Here is a 13961-nt window from a genome sequence, read left to right on the forward strand (position 1 = left end):
TATTGGTATCTACTAGCGGTATGTCCTTATGGTATCTTCTGGCGGTGTGCCCTATTGGTATCTACAAGCTGTATGTACTAATGGTATCTTCTGGCTGTGTGCTCTATTGGTATCTACTAGCGGTGTGCTCTATTGGTATCTCCTAGCGGTGTGTCCTAATGGTATCTTCTGGCGGTGTGCTCTGTTGGTATGTACCAGCTGTATGTCATAATGGTATCTTCTGGCGGTGTGCTCTGTTGGTATATACCAGCTGTATATACGTATGGTATCTTCTGGCGGTGTGCTCTATTGGTATCTACTAGCTGTATGTACTAACGGTATCTTCTGTCGGTGTGCTCTATTGGTATCTACAAGTGGTATGTCCTAATGGTATCTTCTGGCGACGTGCTCTATTGGTATCTACTAGCTGTATGTACTTACGGTATCTTCTGGCGGTGTGCCCTATTGGTATCTACTAGTGGTATGTCGTAATGGTATCTTCTGGCGGTGTGCCCTATTGGTATCTACTAGTGGTATGTCCTAATGGTATCTTCTGGCGGTGTGCCCTATTGGTATCTACTAGTGGTATGTCCTAATGGTATCTTCTGGCGACGTGCTCTATTGGTTTCTACTAGCTGTGTGTACGTATGGTATCTTCTGGCGGTGTGCTCTATTGGTATCTACTAGCTGTATGTACGTATGGTATCTTCTGGCGGAGTGCTCTATTGGTATCTACTAGCGGTATGTCCTAATGGTATCTTCTGGCGGTGTGCCCTATTGGTATCTACTAGTGGTATGTCCTAATGGTATCTTCTGGCGGTGTGCCCTATTGGTATCTACTAGTGGTATGTCCTAATGGTATCTTCTGGCGGTGTGCTCTATTGGTATCTCCTAGCGGTATGTCCTAATGGTATCTTCTGGCGGTGTGCTCTGTTGGTATATACCAGCTGTATGTACTAATGGTATCTTCTGGCTGTGTGCTCTATTGGTATCTACTAGCTGTATGTACTAACGGTATCTTCTGGCGGTGTGCTCTATTGGTATGTACTAGCTGTATGTACTAACGGTATCTTCTGGCGGTGTGCTCTATTGGTATCTACTAGCTGTATGTCATAATGGTATCTTCTTGCGGTGTTCTCTGAGTTTTTATGTTGTTATTTTACTGATAGGATTTGAATCTTCAAACGAAACAAGAGTTTCCTCTATGTTTCTATCTTTAAATAATGAAAAATAAGCATGCCTCTCTGAAAGGTTCCTGTCCTTGGTATAACCATTTGTTTAATAAGGTGTAAGAGTAAGAAAGAAGGTAAACGATATGCTCTCTTATCATATGAATTGGCTTCATGGTGAAGAGTGTTTTTGAGTCATCTGAAGAAAAGGTTATTCAAACTGGAAAAAGGTAACACCAAGCATCACATATGAAAGTTCAATTTCCTTGGTGTAATCTTGTTATAAAGAAAACCATTTCATTTACAAAACATCCTTACATGCATAACAGAAGAGTTAAATGGATGCACTGGTAATGACTGGTGTCGGCTACTGTACAAGGAACAGACAGTTGTATTTTTATTTCATGTTGAATGAAAATATGTCCTAGGCGTAACCTGAATCATAACCAAATGTCCTTGGTGTAACTTAATACGTCCTTGGTGTAACTTAATACGTCCTTGGTGTAACTTAATACGTCCTTGGTGTAACTTAATATGGCCTTGGTGTAACTTAATACGTCCTTGGTGTAACTTAATATGGCCTTGGTGTAACTTAATATGGCCTTGGTGTAATTTAATATGGCCTTGGTGTAACTTAATATGGCCTTGGTGTTACCACAAGTCAACAATTGTCAACTTAGAATGGGCAATGGTTAAATATGCCTTGTGACATTGAAAATACAATACTTTAATCATATTAACACTTAAATTTGTATTATTAAAAATAATCTAACTTAGGGTTACGTGAAGCTTAAGGTCTTTCGTGTTATTTAATATGCCATTGGTGTTATCACAAGTCAGCAGGTAATAACTGAAGATAGAGTTAATGGGTAAAACATGTCTTGTGCCATTGTAATTACAACTCTAACTCGCATAACACTTAATGTCTTTGGTGTACTTAATATGTCCTTGGTGTTACAGGTCAGCAGTATTAACTTCAAAGAAAACGTTGTGAAACAAAACTTTCTGACGCCATTGCAAATATGCAACACCAACTAAAGTGCATCATTTCCTACTGATAGATTATTGTGACTTCCTACTGAAAGATTATTGTGACGTGAAAGAAAAATCATCATGAGTAATGGTAATGTATTTGGTGTAACCGCCTTGTCTTTGGTGTAACCGCCTTGTCCTTGGTGTAACCAGAGGAATTTCTGAAAACGATTCAGGTAAACACACACTTCACAGCATGATTTTCAACAAGTACAAAGAACATGTTCAATAAAAACAAAATATTGAAATTATATCGATCATTTTGGTAATGTGTGGGACACAGAGAAGAGTAAATTATCATTCTGTCTTTTTATTTCTCACAAATTTTGATGATAACCCTAAATATATTTGTTCAAGAGTTTTGTCCCCAATGATGGGTTGTATATTTTTGTTCTAATGGTTTCCTTTATTATTCTTGTTTGAAGAATGACTAATAACCTTTGGGATCCTTATACGTTTGTGCTGCAAATACACTAAAGGAAAGTGTCTTTGATCTCAATATACGGGACGCCATTTTTATATCAGCCTTAACTATAACCAGCTATTTCATGCAGTAATAGTAAAACAGTCATCGTGTATCTGTAGGAGCTTAAAGCAAATGTATTTCCCTTTTCTCAAGAACTTATGAACGGGTCATTCGTTTTCTAATTTGTCAGAATAAAAGCGTTATAAGGACAGAATTCATCAAACGCGTCTGTTGCCTTGTAATGTCCCCTAAATCAGACGTTGCTAAAAGTAATAACAATTTATAAAGAAATAAAAAGACATTCCTTCTTTTGAAGAATCATGAAAGCGTAAATCGATAAAAGCTGATAAAATAAATCATCATTAACTCGAGAACAATAAAATGTAAGATTTTTATCAAAGAACGTCAAGTTGCCAATCCCTTCCTCTGCTATTACCAATATAGCCAGGGTGTGTTCCTAGACGAGCTCTGGCGTTGACCTACACACTGACTAGCATATGGCATCTTGTTGTCTAAACACACCACCATCAGTAACGTTTCGTCTACGTCATTTTTTCCTGGAACAGACAACATAAATCTTTGGCAATGAGGAGACTGGGGATGGGAGGGCATCTGTGTAAGATTATATTATTGGTATATGTCTTTTGATATTGAGTTTGGTTGGACAGCATTGCTGATTGGACCATGTATGCAACATTCAAAGACCATCTGTGGAGACAGACACGTATACGTCCGTGTGTTGATGGAACTATTAATGAGGGGTGGCATTTCCAAGCCTAGACCAGGTGAAGCAGATATGTGACAGTCAGGGTTTGTTTCCTCGTCCATTTTCTTTGTTAAAAAAGACGAATTAAACAAATGGTGAAAAGGACTTTTTATCATATTGTTGATGGCGGGATTAAAAATATGATGGTTTTTCTTTGTAGAATGTTGTTAGCACAATAGTGCTTACTTATATTCAACGGTTGTCGATCATTTAGGTTCTTTGTTCAAAATATGGCTCATTGAGTGAGGTGGTTTGTAATTATTGAATTTCTATGGAATACTGTAAGGGACATTCTCCCGATCTCGCATTCCCGCGATCTCGACCTATGGAAACGAGCTAATATGCCCAAAACACGAGAATGCGAGATCGCGAGATTTGGCCAGAGATCGCGAGAATGCGAGATCGCGAGATTGTCCCTTACAGTATTCCAGGCTAACATATAATGTACCAGTTGAATAGAGAATGTGCCCGAAGTAATGTGGTAATTGTGCCGAAGTTGGACTTCAAGTTTTACTTAACTATCCCATAAATACAGACTTACTGTTTAACTTAGATTGTTCAGCAATATATATATATATATATATATATATATATATATATATATATATATATATATATATATATATATGAACACACACACACACACACACACACACACACACACAAACATTTCAACGAATATTGTCTTTTAACTTGTAGTGAGTGAGTAAATGAATATCGTTTTACGCCGCCTTTAGCAATATTCCAGCAATATCACGGCGGGGGACACCAGAAATGGGCTTCACACATTGTACCCATGTCGGGAAACGAACCCGGGCCTTCGGCGTGACGAGCGAACGCTTTTGCCACTAGGCTAACCCACCGCCCCTACCTGCTTGTAACAGACCATGAGGAGTATTTGATACTTGATATTAATTGTGACACAAATGATACTGTTCATACATAACTTGATAAAGGCTACTTTCATCGAAGTCTGATGTGTTAATTTTGAGTGCATTACGGCACTGGTGGGTGAGTGAGTTGGGTTTAACGCCGCTTTTAACAGTATTCCAGTTATATCGCGGCGTGTCAGCTTTATGTGGGCGGAAAGCCGTAAGTGATGTAGGTCTCAGACGTTTACCACTTCGGTGAAACCCACGAGCACGGGTATGGTGGTAACAAACCTAGAACAAACCTGGTGGAAACATAATCGTGGCGAATGGAAATTCGAACCCAAAATCAAAGGTTTCTGACGTGCCCAAGGGAGGCAACTCCGTACAGCGAATTGTGGCGCCTTTAGCGACTGGGCCACCCGTGCCCCTTACCACTTTGGTGAAACCTATAAGCATCGATATGAAGCTGACGCACAACAAATTATAATCAGATCGAACCTGGGATTCGAACCCACAATCACCTGATTCAGCCCCGCCTAAGGCAATCCGTGCTCCCATGTATTACAGAAAGACCCACTAAAATTAGTTTTTGACAAGCAGCGAGACTCCGTGCGCATCACTCCACCCCTTTGTGTTTGTAGACTAATGATGAACCCTTGCTAACTCGAAGTCTGAGGCCAATCAAATGATCTCGAGGTGACCATAATTCGAGAAAAGAGGAGTGCTGATCAAGATTCACGATAAGGTTACATCGCGATATCGAGATACTGATTTTCGAGTTAAAGAGGTTTCACAGAGTCTAGACAGTTAGGACATCGACATTTCCGTAATTTCGATTTAAACGACTTCGTGTTATGCATTGTCATATCTTGACAGATTACAAAGTATGCCCAGACCATAGAGAACACTGTAAAGGAGATGTAAAGATACCGCAGTTGCTACAGCGTAACGATTTTGTAAGATTACTGGAAAGACATGTACTTAACTGATGTTTGCTGAAGAGCGTAAAAATATTAAGCTTGTATATATAGAGCGATTTGCTGCGTTTTCTAAGGCATTGGGATGAAATTTTAGAACACCTTATATGAAATTCGAATAAGCGGCTTTCTATATTCAATTAAATGTAATTTATTTACATTTTATCTAAATTCAGTTTCTTCAGCCGGAATTCGTAGAATATAATTAACTCTTCCGTCGTACCAGGAACCGACCATTGTGGAATGTCAGCACCATGCCCGCACTTCTTGGTTTCACCAACAAACGCGGAGCAAGAGTTTTAAAAAACATACCTGATATTGATACTTTTTTTAAAGTTCTTCAGGGAATCTAGTAAACTACAAGTGCACATTTAACCACACTTTGTTACCCATTTGGTGGTCTATTTACAACACATTTACGAAACTACTGAAGGCGATTTGACAAAATAAACAATGCACAATTTACAAAATAATTTACATTTACAAAATACTTTTTTGCTCGGGAACAACTCTAATATCTGTTAAATCACATCATACTGGCATGCCAAAAATATATACATGTATCAAGTATTAAGAAAAACTAATTGTCACTTGAAAACTTTATGAAGACTTTAATCGATATATTTCAGACAGAGAAATCAATTGCACGCAAAAACAATACAATAAGATAGTTTGACAGAAAATGGAAAAATTTGAACTGTCTAGTTGATATGTCTCTCTATTCTGAGCACGAACAAATCCCGCTAATATTCTGTGAGGAATACTTAGCTTCATGCTACGTTAATGATGACTCCAATAAGCAACGGAAGCAAGGCACAGCCTGCTATTTTTACCACCTGTTGACATGATATTTTACACCTGTATCCTTAGTCCTCCACCATGACCGTGGAATATATTTATTTTATGAAAAAATAATAATCTAGAAATTCAAACAAAAGCAAGTCTAGCCAGCTCAAGCTAGCTCTATTCCACAGTCTCTGAAATCAGAGAATTTTTAGAGTGAAGAAGGATATTGTGTAATATAAGATTTCAGAGACTAAATGTTAGTCTACTGTATCCTAACTAGCCAACTATAAGTTGCTGTCTGCTGTCTATGTATGTAACCTACACCTAATAAGTAAACTATTACGTGTCATGATACTTTATGTGAAGATATGTAACATCATATACTGAATTGAATATAAAAAACTCTTTAAAAAACAACAACATTAATGCACCCGTCCTGTTCAACAATGCTATGCAAAAATGGGAACATCTCCGGATCCGACCTGCGTCAATTTAATTTGTGTCTAACATGCCAAGATGTACATAAAAAGGATTCAGAGCTGCGCTAAACTTAACTGTCTAATTTTTTAATAAAACAAAAAGATGACTCGATCATCTTTAACACGATTTTATTCAAGTTAAACAATGTATATTAGTACAAAAGTTTCCTAATTCATACACTGTTTGACGGATATGAAATAAATCAGACAAAAAACAGCGAGCTTTGACTTCGTTATAGAGATCAGATTGAGAGAAATGAATATTTTACATCATGGTTCGCGAACATGTATAAAGTCAAGCTATATTGATTATTCATTCCAAAACTTGATTTCTGCAATATCCTCCTGAATGTTGTATTCATTTGGGTATCTATTTCGTATGAAACAAAGCCACCACACCAAGGAATCATTTCTGTGAAATGTCAGGAATTTGAATGACTCACTATTTCATATAAAGTTCAGAAAAATGAACTGTTTATGGCCCCGTCTGTAGAATGTCGGATTGAGAGGAGGCGTGGATCAGTGTTTGGAGCCATGGTGAATCTTGGAATGAGTCAGTAGACTCGCAACTGAGTGTGTCGGTATAAACGGGTCTATTAAATCCCAATAACTGTTTTATCCCACCAGTAAACTGACGGACGCTGGGGTGAATGTTTTATCACGGCGCCATCACCCGCTCAGACCACACTGCTTTTTTGGTTGGTTGGTTTGTTGTTTAACGCCGCACTCAGCAATATTCCAGCTATATGACGGCGGTCTGTAAATAATCGAGTCTGGACCAGACAATCCAGTGATTGATGTCATGAGCATCGATCCACGCAATTGGGATCGATTACATGCATCAACCAAGTCAGCGAGACTTACCACCCGATCCCGTTAGTCGCCTTTTACGACAAGCATAGTCACCTTTTACGACAAGCATAGTCACTTTTACGGCAAGCATGGGTTGCTGAAGACCAGACCACACTGCAGTTGTGTCATAACCCTTTCACACAAAGCCGATTTCTGAATTATTTTTTTTTAATCGTTTCTATCCACCTGCGTGTGCTCTTGTGTACATGATTTAAACTGAAATATTTTTTTAAGTTATCATATATGATTCTTTGACAATACATATATACAATTCGATCACAAAAATGCTAAGTATGTATTTTTTAAATTATCCCGTAGAGGGATTTCGAGTCAGAACATATCTCCATTACGTCATGGATGTCGTGTGTCTGGCTGTAGTGGGGATTGGGTGGTCAGACTCAGTGGTTTAGTTGATTATGTGCCATCGTACCCAATGACGTGAGACGTTGTTCATCCTATCAACCACCAGTTTGTCTGGTAACAGCGACCGCCTCCGTGGTCTAGTGGTAGAGCGTCCGCCCGGAGAGCGGAAGGTCCGGGGTTCGATCCCCGACCGCGTCATACCAAAAGACGTTAAAAGATGGTACTTGTTGTTACCCTGTCTGGCGCTCGGCATTAAGGGGCTAAAACAAGGACTGGTCAGCTCGGAGTCAGTAAACTGTGTCTGAGTGGGGTATTCATGTTAAACTGCGGCATGGTATCTCAGTGTGCTCGCACTATAAATCGGCATCAGTCCGGACTAGTACAAGCAGCCACACAAACACACACACGTACATGCACGTCGCTATATAAGTGCAATAATCTTTGACGCGACGTTAAACCCCATTTCACTTCACCTCACCTCTGGTTACAGCATACCTTGGTATAAAATGATTTTAACGTATGCATTGTGATATGCGTTGTAGGAGTCTATTTAAGAAATGTAGTTAATATATTTTGCGTTTACAGGGGTAGAAACGTAAAACGCGATGTGCACATTGAAAATCCGAGTATAAATTAATTCAAATAAAATAAATAAGTAAAAAATAATAACTTCGCAGACTGCTTATTTAATCAGTAATAAAAATACCTGTAGACAACGATACAAGTTCAGTGATATCGCCCATAGCAATAAAGTAACATAAGCCCCGCCCACCCCTTTATCAGCCAATCGGAAGAAACAGTAGTCCGCTAACGGGCGTGGCCTAACTTTGTCTGTTAAGGGAAACAAACGCAATAAATGTACTTGGTTAGCCAATCAAATGCGACGGAATGACTTGCAATTTTATTTAGTTTTTGTCCCGTGGGGATTCCGGGTAATAATATGACCCCAGCAACCTTTGGCGGCCATATTGGATCCGGTGGTCAGGCTTGCTTCACGTATGCGCGTTATTATGCTGTAATTACTATAATCGGAATTCGGACACAATTTGAATGGGGTTAGACTCGGGCAAATTTTCGTAGCCAGTTTGAAGAAGATACCAAAGCCCAATTTGTTTGTTTATATTATTATGTACATCACCCCAGCAGCTAACCGTTATTCTACAAAGACATTACCTCCTGGACCAAGCACTTGGAAGTGGGCTCCTGACTATGGCACCACCGGCGGTCGTGATCAGAGTATTTTTCTAAAGGGGAGCTCAAAAGGCTTAAAAAGTAATGGGTATTAAAATAATGGATACCTGCGGTAAATAAACATATAACATACTAATATTATAATAGTAGTTAAGATATATCACGGTGTGTGAGTTAGATGTGGGAGGAAAGCCGAAGTGATTCACGTCTGAAACGGTTTACCACTTTGGTTGGTTGGTTGGTTGGTTAGTTTGTTGTTTAACGCCGCACTCAGCAATATTCCAGCTATATGACGGCGGTCTGTAAAATAATCGAGTCTGGGCCAGACAATCCAGTGATTGACATCATGAGCATCGATCCACGCAATTGGGATCGATGACATGTATCAACCAAGTCAGCGAGCCTGACCACCCGATCCCGTTAGTCGCCTTTTACGACAAGCATAGTCGCCTTTTACGGCAAGTATGGGTTGCTGAAGACCTATTCTACCCCGGAACCTTCACGGGTCTGCCACTTTGGTGAAACACGGTTAAATGGTGCCGGAATTTCTGGTAGGCCTTAAGACGCAACTCGAAGTACGGCTCCCAGTGGTCTGCCATACGGAGTGAGTAAGTGAGTTGGGTTTAACGCCGCTTTTAACAGTATTCCAGTTATATCGCGGCGTGTCAGCTTAATGTGGGAGGAAAGCCCGAAGTGATGCAGGTCTCAGACGTTTACCACTTCGGTGAAACCCACGGGCACGGGTATGGTGCTGACAAACCTAGAAACATAATCGGGGCGAACCGGGATTCGAACCCACAATCATAGGTTTCTGGCGTGCCCAAGGGACGCAACTCTGCACAGCGAATCGCGTCGCCTTAGACGACTGGGTCACCCGTGCCCCCTCTGCCATACGGGTATGTAGCACATAAATATTATTTACTGAATGCTTCTCAATTTTGAATTTGTTTAGGTTAAACTCGAAATGTTACAAGTTCGAAGGACTTAACAGTGTTTCAGAATATGAGAAATTGGCGCCATATTATGTTTTTCTTTTCTGAAATTATAACAATCCTCATCCAGGTAGTAGAACCCCATTCTGAAAAAAATCGTACGATTCGATTTGACGTGAAGAGAGTGGGGATGGTTTTACACCGCTTTCAGCAATATTCCATCAATATCACGGCGGGGGAAAGCAGAAATGGGCTTCAAACATTGTGCCAATGTCGGGAATCGAACCCGGGTCTTCGTCGTGACGAGCGAACACTCTAACCCCACAAGCCCTTTATGGTAGAGAGTGTAGGAAGTGAATGCCTATTTTCTCTATAGAAGCTAATGGCAAAACGCGATCGTTTGAGGTTTGTGAAATCTAATGGTTCATATGAATCATTTTCATATAAATATAAGAAGTATGGACGTGACACATTCTATTTCTGCCCCCGTCTAATCATTTGCACACGACACGGGCGTAAACTCATTCTACATAAATCTCAAAGTTTGTCATGATATTGATAAATATCCCATTTATGAGCCGAACTTCTAAAAGCCTACAAAAAAGAATCTCACAACTCACAAAAGTTTTAATGCTAAGGCAGATATAAAAACTGATATTTCCGGCATGAAATTCCATTAGCGCAACATGAAAGTAGTTTCTGTGGTTTCGCGACTTGTGAATAATACTGTGGTGTGCAATTGCAAAGTGAACTCAGCTGAAGGTTGCACGGCATTCGTGACCAACTCGTGTTATTCCGGGACAAGCCGAATAGCGATTCGTGGCCATTTTTGCGACCGGGTTCCGTCTTGGCGCAAACGGGCATACCTAAAACAATTGTCAATTCGTTGCGTAATGGTTCACATATATTTCCCTAAATATTATATATATTTCAGATGCAATTTAAAGCACATCGGGACGTGCGGAATTATACAGTATGATTGAACACATTTAACTGTGTCTTGGGTATAATTTTAGATGCAAGACATATGAAAAATCAAAAATTATTTCTGAGGGATTCTTTGACGAAGTACTTGAAATCATACGCGCATTCTGATTGGTTTGTCGTATTTTCGCACATAACATTCATCGATAGGGGCACGAGTCTTCTTGCAGGTTACGGAAAGGGGCGAGTGGTGACGAATGGGTTGCAAGGCTTTCACAGGTCTAAGGGATACAACTCTTTCATCAGTGCACACTAAGTGTTACACGAGTGCTCTCCCCTACACTACATCTGACGAAGCGCTATAAAATCACTGCAACTGACTCGTCAACATGTTCAAACAGTCAGCTCGTTTTTCGTAACACGCTTCAATTTCAAAACATGAGAACTAATAACTGACAAAATGGCTGTATATCCAGTTGTTTCCATGCAAATATTCTTAATATCCAGATGTGTCAGATGAAATACGACTTTATTTTAAATGTACCATAGTGTCAATGGAATTGTTTAGGTATAATTAAGATCTTTCGCTTGATTTCAAAACTATTGTGGGAGAATATATTGAAGATACTATTATCATTGCAAATGTAAATGCACAAGAAGATATTACGGATTTCCGCACCGATTGGTTGTTGCCGGCAATATAATTTTTAATTGGCCTATTTTATATGTGTGTCTTTGTTGTTTAATGTTCAACTCACTGACAGTCAAACTACGTAAATAATCAAGTCTAGACCTGACAAACCCGTGATTGTTATTACGAGCAACGTCATGTACTGCAAGGTATGATGTATGATAAGCAATCAAGCAGGACCGGGTCTAACCACCGGATGCCTTTAGTTGCATAATCAGTGTATAAAATCCCCCCCCCCAAAAAAAAAAAAAAAAAAAAAAATTTTTTTAAAAAAGACCTTCTCGGACTGTCGGGCAGGGTATTCTAAACACTGTCAGGTTGCTGGGGTCATATTCTAGCCTGGAATGAATTATTCATAGAAATAGTTCTACGTTATTGGTTCACTTGACATTTAATAATTGTGATATCGCAACTTTGATGAGATTGAGGATGTGCACCGACGTTCAACTGGGAACAAATAATGTGTAATTTTGAAGGGTGCAGGCTAAAACGGCACCTCAGCAAAACGTCACCGATTTCTCTGGCGAAAACGGCACCGCATTTGGCGGAAACGGCACCTCTATTTCTAATAATGATAAGAACGATTTATGTACAATGTAGTAGTATATCTGATTTATGTTATTTGTTACATATTATTTGATGTATTTACATGTTATTTCCAGTTGTTCACAGATAATTACATACATTCACATATATACAATATATATTTTATGGCCGCTGTCAATACACTGAGAGGAAAGGCCTTGCGAGCATGGTATAAGATCAAAAGTTCACTGAAATCAACTTCTCATCTCCCAGCAGACATTCTCATTCGCTTGTATAATGTCTTAATTGTACCCATTGCATCATATGGAGCCGAGGTATGGGGCTGCAGTCTTCTAAGAACCCCGCATGAAATGTATCATAACTGGTCTAAACAACTATGTAATGAGATCACTATCAAAATAGCAAAGCAGATTCTAGGAGTTCTTTTTGTACTGTCCAAATTATCAGAATGAAAGACAGATACTTCTTCGAAGACTAGACTTACAAAACTGCTAAAATGATAATAAAATCTTAGCAAATATCCTGAACCCCTGTCCTGAAAGAGGAAAATATGTTTCACAAATTATCTCCGACATGTTTATTAAAAGAACCTCTCTTATAGACAACATCTAGATATGACCTTATTTTACTTCAAGGCATGTTATGTTTTCACAATAATTTGAGTTGCGTATAGGCTAAGTTGGAATATAGTTGGAGTAGAGGCTAAATTCTAATGTAAACTAGTTGTAACATTTCACAATTATTGGTGTTTGCAAGCGACCATGTTAGTTTAATATCATTTATTTTATCAAGGTTAAAAAAAAATAGGGTGCCGTTTTCGCCAGGCAATAGTAGCCGTTTTCGCCTGAGGCGAGGTGACGTTTTCGCCAATCGGTGCCGTTTTCGCCAGGTGACGTTTTGCTGAGGTGCCGTTTTAGCTATAACCCAATTTTGAACACTGTTATGCTTGTCGTAAAATGCGACTAACGGGATCGGGTGGTCAGGCTCGCTGACTTGGTTTGATGCATGTCATCGTATCCCATTTGCGTGGATCGATGCGCATGATATCAATCACTTGATTGTCTGGCCCAGATTCGATTATTTACAGTCTCTTTGTAGTCTGTTTTCGTAGTGTGTAAGTAACCCTTGTGCGTGATGCACGAGGAATACATTCTCTGCCGCTGTTGCACGTGCACCAAGCATGATATTTACAATACATGGGACATGTCTCTTCATAATTTCGTGGGGTCCTAAACTATTATGTTATCGATCACGTGCAAGCTGTATATACATGCTGACGGGGATTATAGGAAATATAGAGCCCTGAACAAGGATTTTTATGTTTAACTGATTCCTCGTCAAAGGTTTATCCGAGTGCTTTAATATAGACTAATATGAGCAATCTTATAGTCAATCTACTGTAACACAACATTATATACATTATTAATGTTTTAACTTTTAAGGATCATACAAATATTCGAAAATATTTATAAGTTAATTTCACACCATATCGTTGTGTGACGCCGTAGTGATTAGGCGCTCTCAAATCAAAAGATGCGGGTTGAATCCTGCTGGCGTCACATCTTTTCCAACAAATATCAATCACTTGTTATTATATGAAAAAATAGTTCCGTCTTTTCCATGTGTGAATTATTTTATAATGTTTGTTCAAAATAATGTATAATTTGACAAACAACTCTCCATTCCTGAAAAATAATGGAGCATTTAAACCATAGCATGACGTCACAGATGTGTTTTGAATTGTGTTTTCTGCCCACAATTTGCCACACATCCATCAAATATTGTAGTTAACAGAACCCTGCCTTTCATAACCATAGTTGCACAGATAATTATCTAAATATACCTACCGCTACCAACAATGAGAAAGAAGCACTTTTCAAAAAGTATTAGGATCCACAGTGATGAGGTCATCAAATCAGCTGTTTCAATCAGAGGT

The sequence above is a fragment of the Haliotis rufescens genome, unplaced genomic scaffold, assembly GCF_023055435.1.
Source record: "Haliotis rufescens isolate VD_foot unplaced genomic scaffold, xgHalRufe1.0.p SCAF_12, whole genome shotgun sequence".
In the NCBI taxonomy this organism is placed as follows: domain Eukaryota; kingdom Metazoa; phylum Mollusca; class Gastropoda; order Lepetellida; family Haliotidae; genus Haliotis; species Haliotis rufescens.